Consider the following 24,484-nt stretch of genomic DNA (forward strand, 5'->3'; position numbering starts at 1 on the left):
ACAGATGAGATCGCATGTAGAAATGCCCAAAGCTTTGACCAGCCCCGGTCACACAAAGGCGATGGTGGGAAAGTGTCAGAAGAGGTGGACGATGATGAGACACAATTGCCAGAAAGTCAGGAGGAGGAGCAGGGTGTGGACATGGAAGACGAGGTGGTGGATGACTGTTGTGGATTCTGTTCGTGGGCTCCCTCTGGTGGTTACTGCTGGTACTGGGTGACTTTGGTGGGTTGCGGCCTTTGGTTTCCACCTGTCCATCAGAGGCTGGGTGTTTCCTATTTTACCTGGCCTTTCTGTCATTTCCCTTGCCGGCTATCAATGTGTTCAGATGTGCTCTGTTTGGTTCCTGCCTACCTGCTCCCAGATCTTTCAGGATAAGCTAAGTGCTGATTTTCAGTTGTTTGGTTTTTGGTCCAGCTTGCTTAGAATGTCTCTATGCTAGCTGGTAGCTCTAGTGGACTGAGGTTCTCCCCATGTGCCATGAGTTGGCACATGGGTTCTTGTAATCTCAGGATGGTTTCTTTTTGATTAGGGTTTTTTGCTGACCGCTCAGTCCCCTTTTGTATCATTCTGCTCTCTAGTTTTCAGCGGGCCTCTATTTGCTAAAGCTATATACATCATCTCTATGTGTGTGCCTTCCTCTCATTTCACCGTCAATACATGTGGGGGGCAACTATACCTTTGGGGTTAATTCCTCTGGAGGCAAGTGAGGTCTTGTTTTCTCTGCAGTACTAGTTAGCTCTTAGGCTGGTGCGTGGCGTCTAGAACCAACGTAGGAACGCTCCCTGGCTATCTCTAGTTGCGTTTGTCAGGCGTAGGGCAGCGGTCAGCCCAGGTTCCATCACCCTAGAGCTCGTCCGATATTTGTTATACTTTGCTTGTCCTGTGCTATCCCTAGCCATTGGGGATTCATGACAGTATAGCCGGCCCACAAAGTGTTAATTGTTTGGGCTGAAGCAGGAGGAAAAGAAGTGTTCAAGGAAAATTTTTTTTTTTTTTCCTTCAGAATTTTGCTGCCTAGCCCTTAATTGCTGTCTAGCTGCTTCTTACCTCCTCTTAACCCTTGAATGGCTCTGATCTTAGCTGTTTATCATGGATGTCCAGAGTTTGGCTTCCAGCCTGAGTAATCTCGCGGCAAAGGTTCAAAACATACAGGATTTCGTTGTTCACACTCCCATGTCTGAACCTAGAATTCCTATTCCAGAGTTTTTTTCTGGAGATAGATCTACCTTCCTGAATTTCAGGAACAATTGTAAATTGTTTCTCTCTTTGAAATCTCGCTCCTCTGGAGACCCTGCTCAACAGGTCAAGATTGTTATATCGTTCCTACGGGGCGACCCTCAGAATTGGGCATTTGCATTGGCACCAGGGGATCCTGCGTTGCTCAGTGTGGATGCGTTTTTTCTGGCATTGGGATTGCTCTATGAGGAACCTAACCTAGAGATTCAGGCTGAAAAGGCTTTATTAGCCCTCTCTCAGGGGCATGATGAAGCGGAAATATATTGTCAGAAATTTCGGAAATGGTCGGTGCTTACTCAGTGGAATGAGTGCGCCCTGGCTGCAAACTTCAGAAATGGTCTTTCTGAGGCCATTAAGGATGTTATGGTGGGGTTCCCTGCACCTACAGGTCTGAATGAGTCTATGGCTATGGCCATTCAGATTGATCGGCGTTTACGGGAGCGCAAACCCGTGCACCAGTTGGCGGTGTCTTCTGAACAGGCACCTGAGACTATGCAATGTGATAGAATTCAGTCCAGAAGTGAACGGCAAAATTATAGGCGGAAAAATGGTTTGTGTTTTTATTGTGGTGATTCAGCTCATGTTATATCAGCATGCTCTAAACGCACAAAAAGGGTTGATAAATCTTTTGCCATTGATACTCTGCAGTCTAAGTTCATTTTGTCTGTGACTCTGATTTTTTCACTGTCTTCCATTTCCGTCGATGCCTATGTGGATTCAGGCGCTGCCCTGAGTCTTATGGATTGGTCATTTGCTAAACGCTGCGGTTTTAGTCTAGAGCCTCTGGAAGTTCCTATTCCTCTGAAGGGAATTGATTCTACACCATTGGCTATGAATAAACCGCAGTATTGGACACAAGTGACCATGCGCATGACTCCCGTTCATCAGGAGGTGATTCGCTTCCTTGTACTGCATAATTTACATGATGTACTAGTGCTTGGTCTGCCATGGTTACAAACTCATAATCCTGTCCTGGACTGGAAAACAATGTCTGTGCTAAGCTGGGGATGTCAGGGGGTTCATGATGATGCACCTCCGATTTCTATCGCTTCATCGACTCCTTCGGAGATCCCTGCGTTTTTGTCAGATTATAAGGATGGTTTTGAGGAGCCTAAGCTCAATTCGCTCCCTCCTCATAGAGAGTGTGACTGTGCTATAGAATTGATTCCTGGCAGTAAGTTCCCTAAGGGTCGTTTATTTAATCTGTCACTGCCAGAGCATACTGCTATGCGGAATTATATTAAGGAGTCCTTGGAAAAGGGACATATTCGTCCATCTTCGTCCCCTCTGGGAGCAGGTTTTTTTTTCGTGGCAAAAAAAGATGGTTCCCTGAGGCCTTGTATAGATTATCGCCTTCTGAATAAGATTACAGTCAAATACCAGTATCCATTGCCATTATTTACTGATTTGTTTGCTCGCATTAAGGGGGCTAGGTGGTTCACTAAAATAGATCTTCGTGGTGCGTATAATCTGGTGCGGATAAAACAGGGTGATGAGTGGAAAACCGCATTTAATACGCCTGAGGGCCATTTTGAGTATTTGGTAATGCCTTTTGGACTCTCCAATGCTCCGTCAGTCTTTCAGTCCTTTATGCACAATATTTTCCGTGAATATCTGGATAAGTTTATGATTGTGTATTTGGATGATATTTTGGTGTTTTCTGATGACTGGGAGTCTCATGTTCTACAGGTCAGGAAGGAGTTTCAGGTTTTGCGGGCCAATTCTCTGTTTGTGAAGGGCTCAAAGTGTCTCTTCGGAGTCCAGAAGATTTCTTTTTTGGGGTACATTTTTTCTCCTTCTACTATTGAGATGGATCCCGTTAAGGTTCAGGCTATTTGTGACTGGACACAACCTACATCTGTTAAGAGCCTTCAGAAGTTCTTGGGGTTTGCTAATTTTTATCGTCGGTTCATTGCTAATTTTTCCAGTATTGTTAAACCTTTGACTGATTTGACTAAAAAGGGTGCTGATGTTGCTGATTGGTCTCCTGCGGCCGTGGAGGCCTTTCAGGAACTTAAGCGCCGGTTTTCTTCTGCTCCTGTGTTGTGTCAACCAGATGTTTCACTTCCTTTTCAGGTGGAGGTTGATGCTTCCGAGATTGGAGCGGGGGCGGTTTTGTCACAGAGAAGTTCTAATGGCTCGGTGACGAAGCCATGTGCTTTCTTCTCTAGAAAATTCTCGCCCGCCGAGCGCAATTATGATGTGGGTAATCGGGAGCTTTTGGCCATGAAGTGGGCATTTGAGGAGTGGCGTCATTGGCTTGAGGGTGCTAAACATCGCTTGGTGGTCTTGACTGATCACAAGAATCTCATTTACCTTGAGTCTGCCAGGCGTTTGAATCCTAGACAGGCTCGTTGGTCATTATTTTTTTCTCGTTTCAATTTCGTGGTTTCATACCTGCCAGGTTCAAAGAATGTGAAGGCAGATGCTCTTTCCAGGAGTTTTGTGCCTGATTCTCCTGGAGACACTGGGCCTGCTGGTATCCTTAGGGATGGGGTAATATTGTCCGCCGTATCCCCAGACTTGCGACGCGCATTGCAGGAGTTTCAGGTGGATAAACCGGATCGATGTCCACCAGAAAGACTGTTTGTTCCGGATGATTGGACCAGTAGAGTCATCTCCGAGGTCCATTCTTCTGTGTTGGCTGGTCATCCTGGAATATTTGGTACAAGAGATTTGGTGGCCAGGTCTTTTTGGTGGCCTTCCTTGTCTAGGGATGTGCGTACCTTTGTGCAGTCTTGTGAAGTGTGTGCTCGAGCTAAGCCTTGCTGTTCACGGGCTAGTGGGTTGTTGTTATCTTTGCCCATCCCAAAGAGACCTTGGACGCACATTTCCATGGATTTTATTTCTGATCTCCCGGTTTCACAGAAAATGTCCGTTATCTGGGTTGTGTGTGACCGCTTTTCTAAGATGGTTCATTTGGTGCCCTTGCCTAAGTTACCCTCCTCCTCTGAGTTGGTTCCTTTGTTTTTTCAGAACGTGGTTCGTTTGCATGGGATTCCGGAGAATATCGTTTCTGACAGGGGATCCCAGTTTGTGTCTAGATTTTGGCGGACGTTTTGTGCCAAGATGGGCATTGATTTGTCTTTCTCGTCTGCATTCCATCCTCAGACGAATGGCCAGACGGAGCGAACTAATCAGACCTTGGAAACTTATTTGAGGTGTTTTGTTTCTGCTGATCAGGATGACTGGGTTGCTTTTTTGCCACTGGCCGAATTTGCTCTTAATAATCGGGCTAGTTCTGCCACGTTGGTCTCTCCTTTTTTTTGTAATTCGGGGTTTCATCCTCGTTTTTCCTCTGGTCAGGGGGAATCTTCGGATTGTCCTGGAGTGGACGTGGTGGTGGACAGGCTACATCAGATTTGGAATCAGGTGGTGGACAATTTGAAGTTATCTCAGGAGAAGACTCAGCAGTTTGCTAATCGCCGTCGCCGCGTGGGTCCCCGACTTCTTGTTGGGGACTTGGTGTGGTTGTCTTCTCGTTTTGTCCCTATGAAGGTCTCTTCTCCTAAGTTCAAGCCTCGGTTCATCGGTCCTTATAGGATCTCGGAGATTCTTAACCCTGTATCTTTTCGTTTGGATCTCCCAGCATCGTTTGCTATTCATAATGTGTTCCATCGGTCATTGTTGCGGAGGTATGAGGTGCCCGTTGTTCCTTCGGTCGAGCCTCCTGCTCCGGTGCTGGTGGAGGGAGAATTGGAGTATGTTGTTGAAAAGATCTTGGATTCTCGTGTTTCCAGACGCAAACTCCAGTATTTGGTTAAGTGGAAGGGTTATGGTCAGGAGGATAATTCCTGGGTGGTCACCTCCGATGTTCACGCGACTGATTTGGTCCGCGCCTTCCATAGAGCTCACCCTGATCGCCCTGGGGGTTCTCGTGAGGGTTCGGTGACCCCTCCTCAAGGGGGGGGTACTGTTGTGGATTCTGTTGGTGGGCTCCCTCTGGTGGTTACTGCTGGTACTGGGTGACTTTGGTGGGTTGCGGCCTTTGGTTTCCACCTGTCCATCAGAGGCTGGGTGTTTCCTATTTTACCTGGCCTTTCTGTCATTTCCCTTGCCGGCTATCAATGTGTTCAGATGTGCTCTGTTTGGTTCCTGCCTACCTGCTCCCAGATCTTTCAGGATAAGCTAAGTGCTGATTTTCAGTTGTTTGGTTTTTGGTCCAGCTTGCTTAGAATGTCTCTATGCTAGCTGGTTGCTCTAGTGGACTGAGGTTCTCCCCATGTGCCATGAGTTGGCACATGGGTTCTTGTAATCTCAGGATGGTTTCTTTTTGATTAGGGTTTTTTGCTGACCGCTCAGTCCCCTTTTGTATCATTCTGCTTTCTAGTTTTCAGCGGGCCTCTATTTGCTAAAGCTATATACATCATCTCTATGTGTGTGCCTTCCTCTCATTTCACCGTCAATACATGTGGGGGGCAACTATACCTTTGGGGTTAATTCCTCTGGAGGCAAGTGAGGTCTTGTTTTCTCTGCAGTACTAGTTAGCTCTTAGGCTGGTGCGTGGCGTCTAGAACCAACGTAGGAACGCTCCCTGGCTATCTCTAGTTGCGTTTGTCAGGCGTAGGGCAGCGGTCAGCCCAGGTTCCATCACCCTAGAGCTCGTCCGATATTTGTTATACTTTGCTTGTCCTGTGCTATCCCTAGCCATTGGGGATTCATGACAGATGACTATGTGACTGACCCAACCTGGCAGTAGGACATGCAGAGTGAGGGCAGCAGCACACATGGGGAAGGAGGCTTATCACCCCAACAGGCAGGAAGAAGCAGTGCGGTGGCCACAGACAGAAGGTGTGCATCTGTTCCCCATAACACCAACATGAGGGAAGTAGCCATTCCATCTGTTAGATCTTCCCGAGCCTGTTTATTTTTTAAGACTCTGCTGATAACCGCAAACAGGTCATTTGCAGCACCTGCCATGCCCGAATCAGCAGGGGTAGCAAAACAACCTGCCTGACCACCACCAGTATGATCACACACATGGCAGCAAAGCACCTGACTTTGTGGGCCAAACTCCAGGCTCCAGAACCACTGTCTGCAGGTCACACCACTGCTTCTTCCACTGTTTTGCGTAGAAGCCAATCCCCAGTACACCGTGCATGTGAAGATGCCTCTAGCCCTGCACTTGTTGTGGCCCACAGTCAAGCAGCACCATCATCAAGCCCGTCCACGTCCTTGACCCAGCACAGCCTTCAGTTGTGTATAACCCAGTCTTTGGAACACAAGCAGAAATACCCAGCCAATACTCCACAGGCCACAGTCCTAAATTCTAATTTTTATCTTCTACTTGTTGCCTTTTAGGGTCGTTGAGATGGAAGCTTTCTGCAACCTGATGGCAGCGGCCTTCCCAAGGTACTTGGTCCCCAGTCGCCACTATTTCTCCTGGTGTGCCGTATCGTCATTACACCAGCATGTGTAGCACAACATTACCCGTGCCCTCAACAATGCTGTTACAGGGAAAGTCTACCTAACTACAGACATATGGACAAGTGTTTGTGGGCAGGGATGGTACATCTCACTGACGGCACACTGGGTTAACATAGTGGAAGTCGGGACCCAGTTGGACCTTGGGATGTTATACATCCTCCCCACGCTAAGGAATGCTGGCCCTACATCCCTCAGAACCTCCAAACACAGAGTAAAACAGCCCTGGCTCACATCGCAAACCCGATTTCTCCAGCGATGCTCTAGGAGTGCTGAACGCTTATGGAGGAAAACTCGCACACCAGAAGACTTCATACACTTCAAATTTATGTTAAAAACCTATAACTCTGCCCTTCACATCGTCAAACAGACCTACTTCACCACTCTTATCTCCTCACTATCCAACAACCCCAAGAAACTTTTTGACACCTTTCACTCCCTCCTCAGGCCAAAAGCTCAAGCCCCTATCACAGACATTTGTGCTGATGACCTGGCCTCCCACTTTATAGAGAAAATAGACAATATCCGTCAGGAAATCCATTCCCAATCACCAAGTTCAGTGACTCCCATCCCTCCCTGCATCTCCCCTGGCTCACTCTCCGCATTTGAACCCATCACAGAAGAAGAAGTCTCCAGGCTCCTCTTTTCTTCTCGTCTGACTACATGCACTACCGACCCCATTCCCTCACATCTCCTCCAGTCTCTCTCTCCAGTTGTCACTACTCACCTAACTACAATCTTTAATCTCTCACTCTCCTCAGGCATTTTCCCATCCTCCTTCAAACACTCTATCATTACCCCGTTACTAAAGAAACCCACCCTCGACCCATCCTGCACAAACAACTACAGACCGGTCTCCAATCTCCCCTTCATCTCTAAACTCTTGGAGCGCCTAGTCTACTCCTGCCTTATCCGTTACCTCTCCATTCACTCCCTCCTAGACCCTTCACAGTCCGGCTTCCGCCCCCTAAACTCGACAGAAACTGCACTCATCAAAGTGACCAATGACCTTCTGACAGCAAAATATAACGGTGACCACTCTCTGCTCATTCTTCTCGATCTTTCTGCAGCTTTCGACACTGTTGACCACCCTCTCCTACTCTCTAGGCTCCTGTCACTTGGCAATAAGGACACTGCTCTCTCCTGGTTCTCCTCCTATCTTTCTGACCGCTCCTTCAGTGTTCTGTTCTCTGGCTCCAATTCATCTCCTCTTCCTCTCACTGTCGGGGTACCCCAGGGCTCAGTCCTTGGCCCCCTTCTCTTCTCCCTCTACATGGTCCCAATTGGATATAATCATATAAAAAAATTGCGTATAAGAACAAAATCGTATAATAATCTTTATTAAAGAAAAAAAGAACAACAACAGGGGATATAATCCCTACAATACCTAAAATACTTTAAAAATTGGTAGCCACAAGTGTGTCATACAGATGAGCCAAAAAGATGTAAGTGGCACCAAATTGAGTGAATATTGTAACAAACAGATCGGAAAAACAACCCATATACACTACCCTACCATGCTAGTAATGTTGTTGCCTAGTACCGAGTGGTACAAATAAGGCTGCAATCCTGCAATCAGAAGTCACCATTACCGTAATGCTACTAAAACCAATTGGACAGACCATCAGCAGATTTGGCTTTCAGTACCATCTTTATGCCGACGACACACAACTATTCCTCGTCATCCCCTGGCCTTACTCCTGCTGTACTACAGAACACCACTGACTGTCAGTCCGCAGTCTCCAATATCATGTCCGCTCTCTATCTGAAACTCAACCTCTCCAAAACTGAACTTCTTCTGCTCCCACCATCTACTAACCTCCCTAAACCTGATGTTTCCCTCTCCGTGGGTGGCACCATAATAATACCCCGGCAGCAGGCACGCTGTCTGGGTGTTATGTTTGACTCCGATCTCTCCTTCACATCCCATATACAATCACTTGCCCGATCATGCCGATTACACCTAAAGAACATCTCTAGAATCCGCCCTTTCTCACTATAGAAACAACAAAAACCCTCACTGTCGCCCTGATCCACTCCCGCCTGGACTACTGCAACTCTCTATTAATTGGCCTCCCCCTCACTCGACTTTCCCCTCTCCAGTCTATCCTTAATGCAGCAGCCAGGGTCATCTATCTAGCTAATCGTTACTCAAACGCGTCTGCTCTTCGGCAGTCATTACACTGGCTGCCCATTCATTACAGGATACAATTCAAAGTACTTGTTCTCACCCATAAAGCTCTTCACAGTGCGGCTCCCCCTTACATCTCCTCCCTCATTTCAGTCTATCGGCCTAACCGACCTCGGCGCTCTGCAAATGACTTTCGACTAAACTCTGCACTAATCCGTACCTCCCACTCCCGACTCCAAGACTTCTCCCGTGCTGCGCCAATCCTCTGGAATGCTCTACCCCAAGAAATTAGGACCATCCACAATTTGCATAGTTTTAGGCGATCCCGCAAAACACATTTGTTCAGAGCGGCCTATCATGTTCCTTAATCAGTTATTTTGTTTGTGTGTAGCCCATTCACTACTTCCATCTATCCCCCAATCCCTGAAGATGGCTGGTCCATCATTGTAAATACATCATTGTAAATACACACCTGTACTTTGTATCTCCCTTACCTCATTGTAGATTGTAAGCTCTCACGAGCAGGGTCGTCTTGTGTTGCTTTAATTATTGTATTGTTAACACTGTTACTTATGACTGTTGTGTTTGAAGCTGTTAAACTGTAAAGCGCTATGGAATATGTTGGCACTATATAAATAAAGATTATTATTATTATTATTATTATTATGTCCAACATATGTACCATCCTCCAAAACTTTGAGGACTGCACCAAGATGTTGAGCGGCGATGATGCCATAATAAGCGTCACCATCCCGATTCTCAGAATTCTGAAAACCTCTCTGCTCACAATTAAAGAGGATGCATTGCAGGCAGAGCACAAGGACATGGAGCAAGGAACCATACAGGGGGATTACACTCAGCCCAGCCTCATGTCTTCTCAACGTTGATTGATAGCCAATGAGAAGGAGGAGGAGGGGGAAGAACAGGAGCTACTTTCATAGACGGTACTACAAAAACAGCTGTCATACAGTCTGTTCAGCGGGGGATGGCTTTAAGACAGGGAGGAGGAGGATGAGGAGGAGGAGGAGGACAGCATGGTCAGTCGTCCTGTTGGTGAGGACACAGAAGTCTTGCCTGTTAGCAGTCTGGCATTCATGGCTGACTTTATGTTGTGCTGCGTTTCACGTGACCCTCACATTATAAAAATTTTAGGTGACACTCATTACTGGTTGGTAACACTTCTAGACCTACGCTACAAGGAGAACTTTCAATCTCTTCCTCCAGAGGCATAGAGGTGTAAAAAAATGTTGCAGTACCAGAGGGCCCTTGTAGCAGAATTACTTAGAAAATTCCCATGTGAGAACACTGGCAGCAGATGTCAGAGTTTGTTGTACAACCAAGGAGTCCAAGCGAGAGAGACAGAAGTACCGTCCAGCTTAGGCAGGGGAACAATGGGATACTTCGGGGACAGTTTTCTCAGACCCTCCCATCGTGATGGCACAGAGGCAAGGGGTGCTGTCACAAGAAGTGCAATGTTTGGGAAGATGGTGAGGGAGTACCTTGCAGATCGTACAAACATCCTCCGTGATTCCTCTGTGCCTTTTAATTATTGGGTATCCAAGTTGGACACGTGGCATGAACTGGCTCTCTATGCATTAGAGGTCCTGGCCTGCCCTGCTACTAGCGTTCTGTCAGAGTGGGTTTTTAGTGCCTTTGATGGAATTATAACAGATAAGTGCATCATCCTGTCAACTGAAAATGCTGACAGGCTGACTCTTATAAAAATTAACAAGGGCAGGATTGGGAAACGCTTCTGTACACCACCAAGTGAAAACAGCAAAACATAACCTCAAATACATTCTCTCTTTTGGAGAAGTGTATTCTCATGCACCTCTTCACAGCCACACATGGGTATACACTTCCAGATTTGGTCTGTTTGTTGTTATCCCCCTCCTTAGCCTCATCCTCATCATCCAGAACCACTAGATGACCAGGGTGAACGTGCTTTGTACTGTTATAGGCCAGTGCATTTTGTGCAAGAGGGCTGTGCTTGCACTATTTTATTTAGTAAAAAAAAGGACCCCACATTGGGGAATTGGGCATTACATGACATTGGGCCTACTTCTTAACTCTGTCTCCTGAAATGTGTCCTTTAACTGCCACAAGATCACCTGGGTGAACATGCTCCGTATGGTGAATTTTGGGCAAGGGGGCTGTGATGGCACTATTTTATTTATTAAAAAAGGACCCCACATTGCGGAATTGTTTGCCAGCTCATGCCCTCCATTACAAGTCTCAGAGACCCACACCCCTACATTGGGCCTACTTCTTAACTCTGTTTCCTGCAATGTCTCTTCCTTATCTCCGATTACATGACCTGGGTGATTGTGTTCTGTACTTTTATAGGCCAAAGAATTTTGAGCAAGGGGGGCTGTGATGGCAATAGTACATTTTTTTAAAAAAAGGTACCCCCCCATTGAAGAAACCACATTCTTGTTGGCAAACACTTTATAACATTTGTGTACCTTAAAGAGCTCACTTGAAAAGCTCATTTTTGTGTTGCCTGGTTGCTCACATTGGACACAATGCACTTCATATAAATTTGATAAAGCAATGCTGTTAGTTAGGCTCAGTAGTTCATTACAAGTATTTCTTTGTCGACTATATTAGTTTCTCTCCTTGAGAGCGATAACTTTGGCTGCCTAAAATGTACAAATGGCTAACATACAAATGGCGATTTGGAATCCAGATTAAAATGCTGTATACCGAATGCATTCAGACAATCACCTAGCTGCATTTCTTGGAAAGATTTACAGATGTGACAGACAATGCTCATAGTGACACAATCTTGAGAAATGTTTGTTTATTCACTTCACAAACAGTTCTAAGCCTGTATATGTTTGCTGTTTGTCATTGTAAAACATTAAGGTTTATTGAAACTCTGCCTGTGGTGGTTTGATCTAAATCCTTGTGGCTTTTATTTTCTAGGAGTTTATGGAATCTCGTTTCATCCAACCTTGAAAAGTGGCCACTTGAAGGTCTGGGTGAAACTAGAGTTACTACATAGTGTAAATCACTATATAAGACCAGAGAAACATAATTAAGACAGATGCCAAAACTGGGGTACCTGTACATGTACAGTGTGCTGATACCTGCATAATTGGGGACGCCCATGAAGTGTTTTTTAATCTACCAGGGGTTCTCTGTCTTGGTGTTGCTTCTCTGACATTCCAGACGGATGATGTTTAAAAGCCTCTTGTGGATGATGTAAGTATACTGAATGTAGTTAATTTTTATATATACATAATAACTACATGTATTTAATCCTTATATGTACTTATTAACCTTTGTATGTTAACATATACCGAAGTGCACGCACTCACACTATTCAATCATACTATTCCTTCAATTTTGTAGTTTGCAATAAAATTGCATTGTATTGCAAGTATTAGCCTTATTTAAAGCCGTATCTGAACCTTAGTGTTAAAAACATGGCAAATAAAATTGCCAAATTCTCCTGTAAATAATTCTGCAAAGAGGGAACCATCATACCATTAAAAAATACGAGTGGATTTTCATGGGCCCATCCAGTATGTGGGTTCAAAGGCTTATTAGGGTGCATATGAATTGGTAGCAGGGCAGGCCTTGAATTCAATGCAACACTTTTTCAGGAGTCCCCCCTGGACATCTTATGAAAGGGTTATTGTGGTGCGTTGTAATTCTTGACAGCCCATCCACTCACAGCATAGGCTACAACAGCTTAGGAGACCCACTGTTTAATAATGGCCCTTTAAGAAGATTAATGCCGCCTGATGCACCAGTAGAAATAGGGTCTGTGACTTTAAGAGTCCTTCCTTCATAAATGAAACAAGATGGGTCTGCTTAGGCTACTTTCACACTAGCGTCGTGCACTGCACGTCGCTATGCGACATTGCGGCACACCGACGCTAGCTGTGAAAGCGCCGCACAACAGGGCAGCGGATGCAGTTTTCCAACACATCCGCTGCCCCATTGTGAGGTGCGGGGAGGCGGGGGCGGAGTTCCGGCCGCCCATGCGCAGTCGGAAATGCTGCAGACGACGCACCAAAAAACGTTGCAAGCAACGTTTTTTGGTGGTGACGGTCAGACGCAACACGACGCAACCATCGCACGATGGTTGCGACGTGTGGCAATGCGTCGCTAATAAAAGTCTATGGAGAAAAACGCATCCTGCAAGCACTTTTGCAGGATGCGTTTTTTCTGCAAAACGATGCATAGCGACGTGCAGTGCACGACGCTAGTGTGAAAGAGGCCTTATGTGTCACATACCACATGGCCAGCTAGGGTTGTTAAATGTTACAATGACATTTCCCAGTGAATGCATTTGTAGTGGTTGAAAGCAATGTTAAAGTTGAAAAACGCTTCAAAAACGCTGCGTATGAACTAAGCCTAAGTGGGGGAGGAAATTTTCTTTCTGGGGTTAATTATTTGTCCTTACAGGTAAGTCATTAACCTGCAAAGGATGTACCTTGACATATTTCCCAGCAAAATCCGTTTTGGTTTTGTTTTAGTGTGTTATTTGTTGCACCGTGAAAAATGGCATGAATCTCGGAAAAAAAAGTTTACTGCTGTGAACTAGGAGTCAGGAATGCTTCTAGGGGCGATCCCCAGGATGTCCCTGTGTCATTGGAGCAGTGTTTTCATTATTTTCAGATGTTTTTAGACCTTAAAAGGACCCCCGGTGGGAATCGCGGTAAAAATACTCGGGTCCTCTATAGACTTACATTGGGCTCATTGTTCTGGCCGAGTACCCGAGTATACCAATCTGTTCGACCCGAGCAACGAGCACCCGAGCATTTTAGTGCTTGCTCATCACTAATAACAAGTCCACAACTGCGCAACTTCGATATTGCCCAGCTAATACTGGAGCAGCTGACAGTTCACAAAAATCAATTAAAATATTTTTTTTTCTGGGACATATTTTACATTTGAAAGTATCTTTATATACGGTTAACTTACCTCCTTAAATACCTGCATAAGACATTGATGTGCGCCTTCTCACTTCGTTCCAATACAATAGCGTGCACCCACATCTTTTTTTGTCTCCTTCTAGACCACTCCTATTAAGATAAACCAATTGGTAACTGCACAACACAGTGAAAAAGGAAAGACATGTAAAATACACTGCTGAAAAGAATAAAGGGAACACTTAAACAACAGAATATAACTCCAAGTAAATCATTCTTCTGTGAAATCAAACTATCCACTTAGAAAACAACACTGTTTGACAATCAATTTCACATGCTGTTGTGCAAATGGAATAGACAACAGATGGAAATTATTGGCAATTATCAAGACACACTCAGTAAAGGAGTGGTTCTGCAGGTGGGGACCACAGACCACATCTCAGTACCAATGCTTTCTGGCTGATGTTTTGGTCACTTTTGAATGTTGATTGTGCTTTCACACTCATGGTAGCATGGGACGGACTCTACAACCCACACAAGTGGCTCAGGTAGTGCAGCTCATACAGGATGGCACATCAATGCAAGCTGTTGTAAGAAGGTTTGCTGTGTCTGTCAGCATATTTTCAGTGTAGTGTCAAGAGGCATTACCAGGAGACAGGCCAGTACACCAGGACACTTGGAGGGGCCGTAGGAGGGAAACAACCCAGCAGCAGGACCACTAACTCAGCCTTTGTGCAAGGAGGAACAGGAGGAGCACTTCCAGAGCCCTGCAAAATGACCTCTAGCAGGCTACCAATGTGCGTGTGTCTGCACAAATGGTTAGAAACCGACTCCATGAGGATGGTCTGAGTGCCCGACGTCCACAGATGGGGGTTGTGCTCACAGCCCAACACTGTGCAGGATGCTTGGCATTTGCCACAGAACACCAGGATTGGCAAATTCACCACTGGCGCCCTGTGCTCTTCACAGATGAAAGCGGGTTCACACTGAGCACATGTGAAATACGTGACGGAGTCTGGAGACGCCATGGAGAGTGATCTGCTGCCTGCAACATCCTTCAGCATGACCGGTTTGGCACCAGAACAGAATTTGTATGAGGCCTTTCTTTATGTTTATGTTTCCTAACATTTTTTTCCTGTAAAATGCAATTTCTCGTCGGTTTGAAATATTTTATTGTCACTTCTTAAAGTGGAGTAAAATTGTGACACCATTGTTCTCAGCACCATCTCAGAGTCAGAGATGCTTCCAGGGGTCTTCCCCATGTTGTTCTCCTTCCATTCAGCACTTTTCCCATCAATTCGAACATTTTCACTGCCCCCCAAACCTCTTTATAGGGACTGCCGGAAAAATGCTTGGATTTCGCATTGACTCCCATTATTCTCGTTATTCGAAACGAGCATGTGAGTATTAGGAATTGCTCGGTTCGAACAACGAGCACCCGAGCATTTTAGTGCTCTCTCATCTCTGCTAGTAAGTATTACTGAGTATTAAAATTTAACATTTATGTACATCATATAATGGTAATTTCCTCTACAGATCACAGGACTCTTGTCACTTGTAATTCTTGAGTGGTAATTTCTTTGTATACATTTCCCTTTAAAGCTATATACATACCGTATATTCCATTTTGCTGTGCTTTTAGTGCAGAAAATAAGCAGCCTAAAGAACCAGCAAAGTGAAGATTTCTGAAATCTCATGCACATTATTTTTTCCTTGCAGATTTGCAGCAGAATCAAATCTGCAGCATATCAATAGTTGCTGCAGATTTCACCGATATGATTGAATAGGGCAAAATATGTAGCAAAATGCATGTAAAAAAACGTGATAGGCTGTGACATGACTACTGTGTTGCACTCATGTAAATACAGAAAAAAAGAGAGGACCATGCTGTATTCACATTATCTTAGAGCTACACAACCTTGACTGTTTTTGTAAGGTGTTCTGTCCCCACATGAGGCAAATGGAGGTGTAGTTGATTAATAGGGGCTGTGAGAGATTCCTACCTTCCTTTTCCTCAATGCAGAGCAGACAGGACCAATGCTGTTCAGCGTCCTGAGAGATGATGCATACCAGGGATTGTGCAATCCAGACTTGTTTATTTTGGGAAGTCTGGACATACAGCATATGATGGCAATACAGTAACTTCTCCAGAAGGGCAGGTGTAAACAACAAAGTGGTCAAAAAACTGATGCCTTCCCGAGCCCGGTTCAAGAGTGTCTTCTCACAGCAATAATATTTGGAATATTATATCTTTCCTTCTCACAGCAAGTGAAACTAGAAAATTAAATGGCTGCCAGGAGGAAGAAGAAGGCATGACCCTTGAACTGGAAGTGGAAGGCACACCATAAGAATCAATGAATTACGTGCTGCCATACAGAAAAGGCCATTAGGTGGCAGCAGAGCACATGCGACAATAGATTATGCACAGCAAGTAAATACTGTACAACACATAGAAACTATAGAAGCATTACCTAGAGGTACCGTCACACTCAGCGATGCTGCAGCGATATAGACAACGAGCCGATCGCTGCAGCGTCGCTGTTTAGGTCGCTGGGGAGCTGTCACACAGACAGCTCTCTCCAGCGACCAACAATCAGGGGAACGACTTCGGCATCGTTGAAACTGTCTTCAACGATGCCGAATTCCCTCTGCAGCACCCGGGTAACCAGGGTAAATATCGGGTTACTAAGCGCAGGGCCGCGCTTAGTAACCCGATATTTACCCTGGTTACCATTGTAAAAGTAAAAAAAAAACACTACATACTCACCTTCTGATGTCTGTCACGTCCCCCGGCGTCCACAGGGTTACGCGCTGCTGCTCAGAGCTTCCTGCACTGAATGTGTCAGCGCCGGCAAAAGCAGAGCACAGCGGTGACGTCACCGCTGTGCTCTGCTTTACGGCCGGCGCTGACACAGTCAGTGCAGGAAGTTCTCGGCAGCAGCGCGTAACCCTGTGGACGCCGGGGGACGTGACAGACATCAGAAGGTGAGTATGTAGTGTTTTTTTTTTTACTTTTACAATGGTAACCAGGGTAAATATTGTGTTACTAAGCGCGGCCCTGCACTTAGTAACCCGATGTTTACCCTGGTTACAAGTGAACACATCGCTGTATCGGCGTCACACACGCCGATACCGTGATGACAGCGGGTGATCAAGCGACAAAATAAAGTTCTGGACTTCTAGCTCCGACCAGCGATATCACAGTGGGATCCAGATCGCTGCTGCGTGTCAAACACAACGAGATCGCTGTCCAGGACGCTGCAACGTCACGGATCGTCGTCGTTCTCGCTGCAAAGTCGCTTAGTGTGAAGGTACCTTAAGTCCCGGAAATCATCCTAACGGAACAGCACATAATGTATTGATGTTAGTACTAAAATTAATTTTGGGAACACGCTTAAAGGGAACCTGTCACACCCCCCCCCCCCCAGGCATTTTAAACTAAAAGAGCCACCTTGTGCAGCAGTAAGGCTATGTGCACATGTCAGGATTTCTAGCAGAAATTTTCCTGACAAAAACCGGACATTTCTGCCAGAAATCCGCATGCGTTTTTGAGGCGTTTTATGTGCGTTGTTTTTCCAAATGCATAGAATTGTGGGAAAAACACGGAAACTCCGCAAAATTAATGAACATGCTGCTTTTTTTTACCGCGATGCGTTTTTTTCGCGGAAAAAAACGCACTATGTGCACAAAACGTGCAGAATGCATTCTAAATTATAGGATGCATAATGTATGCATTTTTAATTAGTTTTTATAGCGTTTTCATTGCGAAAAAAATGTGAAAAAAATGCGAAAAAACCTGAACATGTGCACATTACTGCTGCACAAGGTGGCTCTTTTAGTTTCAAACGCCTGGGGGGGGCTGACAGGTTCCCTTTAAGAATTATTTAATTTTCCATCTATTGCTGTGGAACCCCTATTACTATTATTGGGGAGAGAGTTTCCAGTTGACATAGAAGACTTCAAGTTTACCTCTTTGTTTTACTGAATAAGTAGAGTGACATTCTGTGCCTAGCATTCATGCTTATTTTAATACAAATAGGAGCAAAAACAGCTGCTAAACACGAGTTGTTGCTTATCTCCCACAGTAAGAAAGAATTAGGCCCATTTAAAATGCAACAAGCACTGTGCGCGTAAGATTATTGGATAATCCTTCTGAACAGTGGATGACACAGACAGAAAAGGGCCCCTATGCAAGTGCTGCAAAGCAGTAGTCATGACTGAGCTGCTGTCCCATCATGCTGTGACACTTTGCAGGAAAATTATGTGCGTCCTGGCTGGGTGTTGATGTTGGTGTTCTGTGGGCCTGGTGCTGGGCAGGCTGAATGTAGCCGATGGTATTGGCTGGTCAGGACCACGACTTCCACAGATCAATGAAGGGGAGGCTATGTGGGGGTTCATACTGTATATATGGGTTATGTGGGGTTCATACTATATATAGGGAAGGCTATGTGGGGGCTCATACTGTATATGAGATATATGGGGGCAAGGTCGGACTGGCCCACTGGAGAACCGGAGGATTATCCAGTGGGCCCAGGCACTGACACCTGCTGGCATATTGGCCAGCAGCTGCCTAGGGCCCCCACTGCTCCAGGGGTCCCCCAACCAGTGGAGTGTCGCAAATAGCGGCACACCCAGCTGCTATGGGGCCCCTGAGTCAAGGGGGCCCTCCTGGTGCCAGAGAGCAGCAGATAGACAGGAGCCTGTCCCCGCTGCTAAAGAGAAATTAATATTCACGCTTCCCCACGCCCCCATGGGCATGGAGAGGCGTGAATACCATTTTACTTTAATGGCGGGCAGCGTTAGCCGCAGGCTGAGGCTAACACTGCCCGCCGGTGCTGCTGAATGGGGGGCCCCGGAGGTTGGACCCTAAAGGGCGGCGATCCTTGATTGTGATCCCTGCAGCTTGGGACCAGAGCGGAGCTGCAGGGATCCATGCCGTCCTCCTTCATGCCCGTCAATTCCTGTCTGACTCAGTGTGGGTGGATAACATCATCATTCAGTGTGGCTGTTTCAGAGAGAAAGTTGCCGGGATGTGCTGCGGCTACTGGGAACGTGCAGGGAGGTGAGTGGGTGCTGTGTGTGCCTGTGTGTGTGCGGCTGTGTGTGCATCTCTGCCTGCCTGCGTGTGTGTCCCTACCTCTGTTTGTGCAGCTCTGTGTGTGGGGGAGGCAATGATGATGATGGTGCTGGAGGCAATGATGATGGTGGTGGGGGCAATGATGATAGTGCTGGAGGCAATGATGATGTGCTGGAGGCAATGATGATGGTGGTGGGGGCAATAATGATGGTGGTGAGGCAATGATGATGATGATGGTGGTGGGGGCAATGATGATGATGGTGCTGGAGGCAATGATGATGGTGGTGGGGCAATGATGATGGTGCTGGAGGCAATGATGATGGTGGTGGGGGCAATGATGATGGTGCTGGAGGCAATGATGATGGTGGTGTGGGCAATGATGATGGTGCTGGAGGCAATGATGATGGTGGTGGGGGCAATGATGATGGTGCTAGAGGCAATGATGATGGTGGTCAGGGCAATGATGATGGTGCTGGAGGCAATGATGATGGTGGTGGGGGCAATGATGTTGATGATGGTGGTGGGAGCAATGGTGGTGGTGGAGGAAGCAATGATGATGGTGGTGGGGGAGGCAATGATGATGATGGTGGTGTGGAAGCAATGATGGTGGTGGGGGAGGCAATGATTATGGTGGTGGTGGGGGAGGCAATGATGGTTGTGGTGTAAAGGACAAAGATGGTAGTGGTGGAAAGGACAATGGTGGTGGGGAGGAGGCAACGATGGAAGTGGTAATGAGTACAATGGTGGAGGGAGAGAACAATGATGATGGTGGAGGGGGCTACATTATACCCTTTCAGGGGGGCTGCATTATACCCTATGAGGGGGGTACAATATAATTCTGTGGGGGGCTGCATTATTCTCTGAGGGGCTACATAATACTATATGAGGGGAGCTGCATTATGCCCTAGGAGGGGCTACAGTATATTCTATGGGGGGCTGCCTTATGAGGGGGTTGCATTATACTCTCAGGGGCTACATTATATTCTATGGGGGGCTGCATTATACCTTATGAGGGTGTTGCATTATATTTTTTGGGGTGCTGTATTATACCCTATGAGGGCGCTGCATTATATTCCATGAAGGAGGCTGCATTATATTCTATGGGGGGGCTACATTATATTCTATGAGGGGGGCTACCCCAACCCCTGCTACATAATTAAGATGTGTACTACCTTATATTATGCCCTGATATTAGTGTGTTTTACTACACAATTGATGGTCTTGAATTTATTTCTATGTAGCGACATAGTGGGCCTCAAGAATGATTTTCTCTGGTGGGCCCAAGGTGCTCCAGTCCGACGCTGTATGGAGGCTCATACTGTATATAGGAGGCTAAGTGGGGCCCATACTGTATATGAGGCTACATGGGCTCTCATACTGTATTTTTCAAGCTTTGTGGGGGGCATACTGTTTATATGAGGCTATATGTGGGCTAATACTGTATACTGGGGCTATGTAAGGGTTCATATTATATATAGATAGGCTATGTGGCTGCTTACATTGTATATAGAGAGGCTATGTGGGATCATACTGTATATAGAGAGGCTATGCGGGGGCTCATACTGTATACAAAAGGCTATGTGAGGGCTCATATTGTATATAGAGAGGCTACCTAGGGTCATATACTGCATATACATGGTTATTTCAGTCTTATGTTGTATATAGGGGTTACATGGGGTTCTCATACTGTACAGTGCCTTGCAAAAGTATTCGGCTCCCTTGAACTTTTCAACTTTTTCCCACATATCATGCTTCAAACTTAAAGATACCAAATGTAAATTTGGTGAAGAATCAACAACAAATTGAACAAAATTTATTGGTTATTTTAAATTTTTTTGGAAAATAAAAAACTGAAAAGTGGGGTGTGAAATATTATTCGGCCACTTTACTTTCAGTGCAGCAAACTCACTCCAGAAGTTCATTTTGGATGTCTGAAATATCCAATGTTGTCCTAAATGCCTATTGATGATAAATATAATCCACCTGTGCGTAATCAAGTCACTGTATAAATGCACCTGCTCTGTGATAGTCTCAGGGTTCTGCTTGTAGCACAGAGAGCATCATGAAGACCAAGGAACACAACAACAGGTCCGTGATACTGTTGTGGAGAAGTTTAAAGCCAGATTTGGATACAAAATGATTTCCAAAACTTTAAACATTCCAAGGAGTACTGTGCAAGCGATCATATTGAAATGGAAGGAGTATCATACCACTGCAAATCTACCAAGACCCGGCCGTCTCTCTAAACTTTCATCTCAAACAAGGAGAAGACTGATCAGAGATGCAGCCAAGAGGCGCATGATCACTCTGGATGAACTGCAGAGATCTACAGCTGAGGTGGGACAGTCTGTCCATAGGACAACAATCAGTTGTACACTGCACAAATCTGGTCTTAATGGAAGAGTGGCAAGAAGAAAGCCATTTATCAAAGATATCCATAAAAAGTGTTGCTTAAAGTTTGCAACAAGCCACCTGGGAGACACAGCAAACATGTGGAAGAAGGTGCTCTGGTCAGATGAAACCAAAATCGAACTTTTTGGCAACAATGCCAAGCGATATGTTTGGCGTAAAGGCAACACAGCTCATCACCCTGAACACACCATCCCCACTGTCAAACATGGTGGTGGCAACATCATGGTTTGGGCCTGCTTTTCTTCAGCAGGGACAAGAAAGATGGATAAAATTGATGGGAAGATGGATGGAGCCAAATACAGGACCATTCTTGAAGAAAACCTGTTGGAGTCTGCAAAAGACTTGAGACGGGGACGGAGATTTGTCTTCCAACAAGACAATGATCCCAAACATAAAGCAAAATCTACAATGGAATGGTTCACAAATAAATGTATCCAGGTGTTATAATGGCCAAGTCAAAGTCCAGACCTCAATCCAATCGAGAATCTGTGGAAAGAGCTGAAAACTGCTGTTCATAAATGATTTCCACCAAACCTCACTGAGCTCGAGCTGTTTGCCAAGGAAGAATGGGCAAGAATTTCACTCTCTCGATGTAAAAAAACTGATAGAGACATACCCCAAGCAACTTGCAGCTGTAATCGCAGCAAAAGGTGGTGCAACAAAGTATTAAGTTAAAGGGGCCGAATAATATTGCACGCCCCACTTTTCATTTTTTGAATTTCCCACAAAATTTAAAATAACCAATAAATTTCATTCAACTTCACATTTGTGTTCCACTTGTTGCTGATTCTTCACCAAACTTTATGTTTGAAGCATGATATGTGGGAAGAGGTTGAAAAGTTCCAGGGAGCTGCATATTTTCGCACTGTATACAGAGAGGCTATGTGGGTGTTCACACTGTATACAGGGGTCTATGTAGGGGGCTCATGCTGTATTTAGAGGGGCTATGTTTAGGCTATTACTGTATGTATGGGCTGTATGTGGGCTGAAACATAAAGGGAGATGCCAGCATACTTAATTCTGTTCAGTATTAAGTGACACAATTACCGTATATACTCGTGTATATGCAGAGTTTTTCAGCACGTTTTTTGTGTGCTGAAAGCGACCCATTGGCTTATACACGAGTCACGGTACAGAAAGCCGGCGGGGGAGGGGGGCGCCGGAGCAGCGGGTGCCAGGAGCCGGCACACACATCTTACTCACCTACCTGAGCGCCCTTGGTGCTAGCACTGCATCTCATTCCGGCCGTCGGCGCCTGTCTGCAGCTCTTCCTGTGCTCAGCGGTCACGTGGCACCGCTCATTAAAGTGATGAATATGGACGTGTCTCCACTCCTATAGGGGAGCACAGGAAGAGTTGCAGGCAGGCGCTGGCGACCGGAACGGGATGCAGTGCCTGCACCAAGGGCGTGCAGGTAGGTGAGTATGATGTTTTGGTTTTTTTTTCAATAGGAAACATGCACACAGGGATAGGGAATAAGGAGGCATGCATACAGGGACAGAACTGGGAAGCATGCATACAGGGTCAGAACGGGGGAGGCATTCATACCAGGACAGGGAGGGGGAGGCATTCATACAGGGACTGAACGGGAGAGGCATGCATACAGGGACTGAACGGGAGAGGCATGCATACAGGGACTGAACGGGGGAGGCATGCATACAGGGACTGAACGAGGGAGGCATGCATAGAGGGAAGTAATGGGGAGGCATGGGGGAAGGGATGGGGAGGCATTCATACCAGGACAGGGAAGAGGGAGGCATGCAGACAGGGACAGGGTTGGGGAGGCAGTCATACCAGGACAGGGAAGGGGGAGGCATGCATACAATGACAGGGAAGGGGGAGCCATGCATAGCAGGACAGGGATGAGGGTACAATACATACCCGGCTTATACTCGAGTCAATAAGCTTACCCAGTTTTCCGTGGCAAAAGTAGGTGCCTTGGCTTATACTCGGGTTGGCTTGAACTCGAGTATATATGGTAATATTAATATAAAATAATTGCATTTTAATTAATTATTTAATATGCTAATATTAATATTAAGCAGAATTAATTTCACCCTATTTGTTCAGCCCTCCACAACAGTCATGGCCTCTCATGTGGCTCCCTGAGTAAATGAATTGCTCACCCCTGTAAGAATGTATTTGACAGGTTTTTGGAATATAAATACTGTAGACCTTTTAACCTTGAATGTAAACATACAATAATTTATCTGATTTTGATTTATATGTCTTATTAATAGTTTGTATAATGGGAGCAAACATATACTGATAAATGTGCTCTATTATGACATAGGAAATTACATCACATTCCAAATTATTATGCAAATTGCTTTTAAGTGTCATAAAGATTATTTTTTTTTTGTATTTCAAATATATTCCTGGATGCTACTGTGTCTCAGAGCTCTTTGGGTCACTGAAATCAATCTCAAACACCTGTGATAAATAGTTTGCCAGGTGAGCATAATTAAAGGAAACTACTTAAAAAGGATCTCTCTGCTGCCTAAAAAGCATCAAATAGTGCAATGCATTGGACATTGAAAACGTTAGATATTTCACATAAACTTTAGCATGATCATTGTACTGTGAAGAGATTTGAGGATGATACAAAGGCATAATAAGGAAGGTTTCAGCCAGACAAATTAATCTGCCAAAATACCATTACAAAGTATAGTAGCTGCTAGTGCCTCTGGAGTCCCGTGAACCTCAAGGTGTAGTATTATCCAAAGGTTTGCAGTTCTGAATTAACTTACTTTTCATATTCAGCCATACCTTATCAGTGCTCACACAAGTAGAAACAGTTGTAGCGGACCCAGACATAAATAAAGAATAATTCCAAAACAATTTAGTTTACTGATGAGTGCTTTGCAACCTTTCTGTCATGGGGTGACTCGACCCAATGGATGGTCAGTCAGCTAACGGCACAATACACATAAAAAAGGGATGGTATAGGTGAGAGGAAGGCCCTACCCGTAGGGAATGGGGAATGGTCACCACCTGAGCTCAAACCTGAGCCTGTCCCTGCAGTCCCCTAACACCCTATGCGAGTCCTTCCCCCTGCCCCTGCCAGGATACCTCGACGAGTCTGCCCACAATAAAAACGATCCCCATACACCAGCGCCATTGCCGCAAACAACTTGTCCACCAACCGTAAAGATGGTGAATCGGTCAGCAGGAAGAAGGCCCAGGATTGGGGACAGTGGTGTATCTAGGTTTCTGGCACCCGGGGCAAGAATTCATTTTGGCGCGCCCCCCCAAGGACATATGCGATTTTCACACTTAATCATGTACCCACGAGCTCCTCTCCCTAATGCTCTCA

At 45.7% G+C, this 24,484-nt stretch overlaps 1 long non-coding RNA gene across 1 annotated transcript in view; it reads right to left on the reverse strand.

Annotated features, from left to right (window-relative positions):
- LOC143782319 (uncharacterized) overlaps positions 1-24,484 on the reverse strand; it is a 132,068-nt gene that overhangs the window by 13,820 nt on the left and 93,764 nt on the right. Inside the window, exon 2 of the long non-coding RNA XR_013216936.1 lies at positions 13,733-13,833. This is a non-coding gene — a long non-coding RNA (uncharacterized LOC143782319). The remainder of the gene's footprint in view (positions 1-13,732; positions 13,834-24,484) is intronic.

This window comes from Ranitomeya variabilis, chromosome 1, assembly GCF_051348905.1.
Source record: "Ranitomeya variabilis isolate aRanVar5 chromosome 1, aRanVar5.hap1, whole genome shotgun sequence".
NCBI lineage: Eukaryota > Metazoa > Chordata > Amphibia > Anura > Dendrobatidae > Ranitomeya > Ranitomeya variabilis.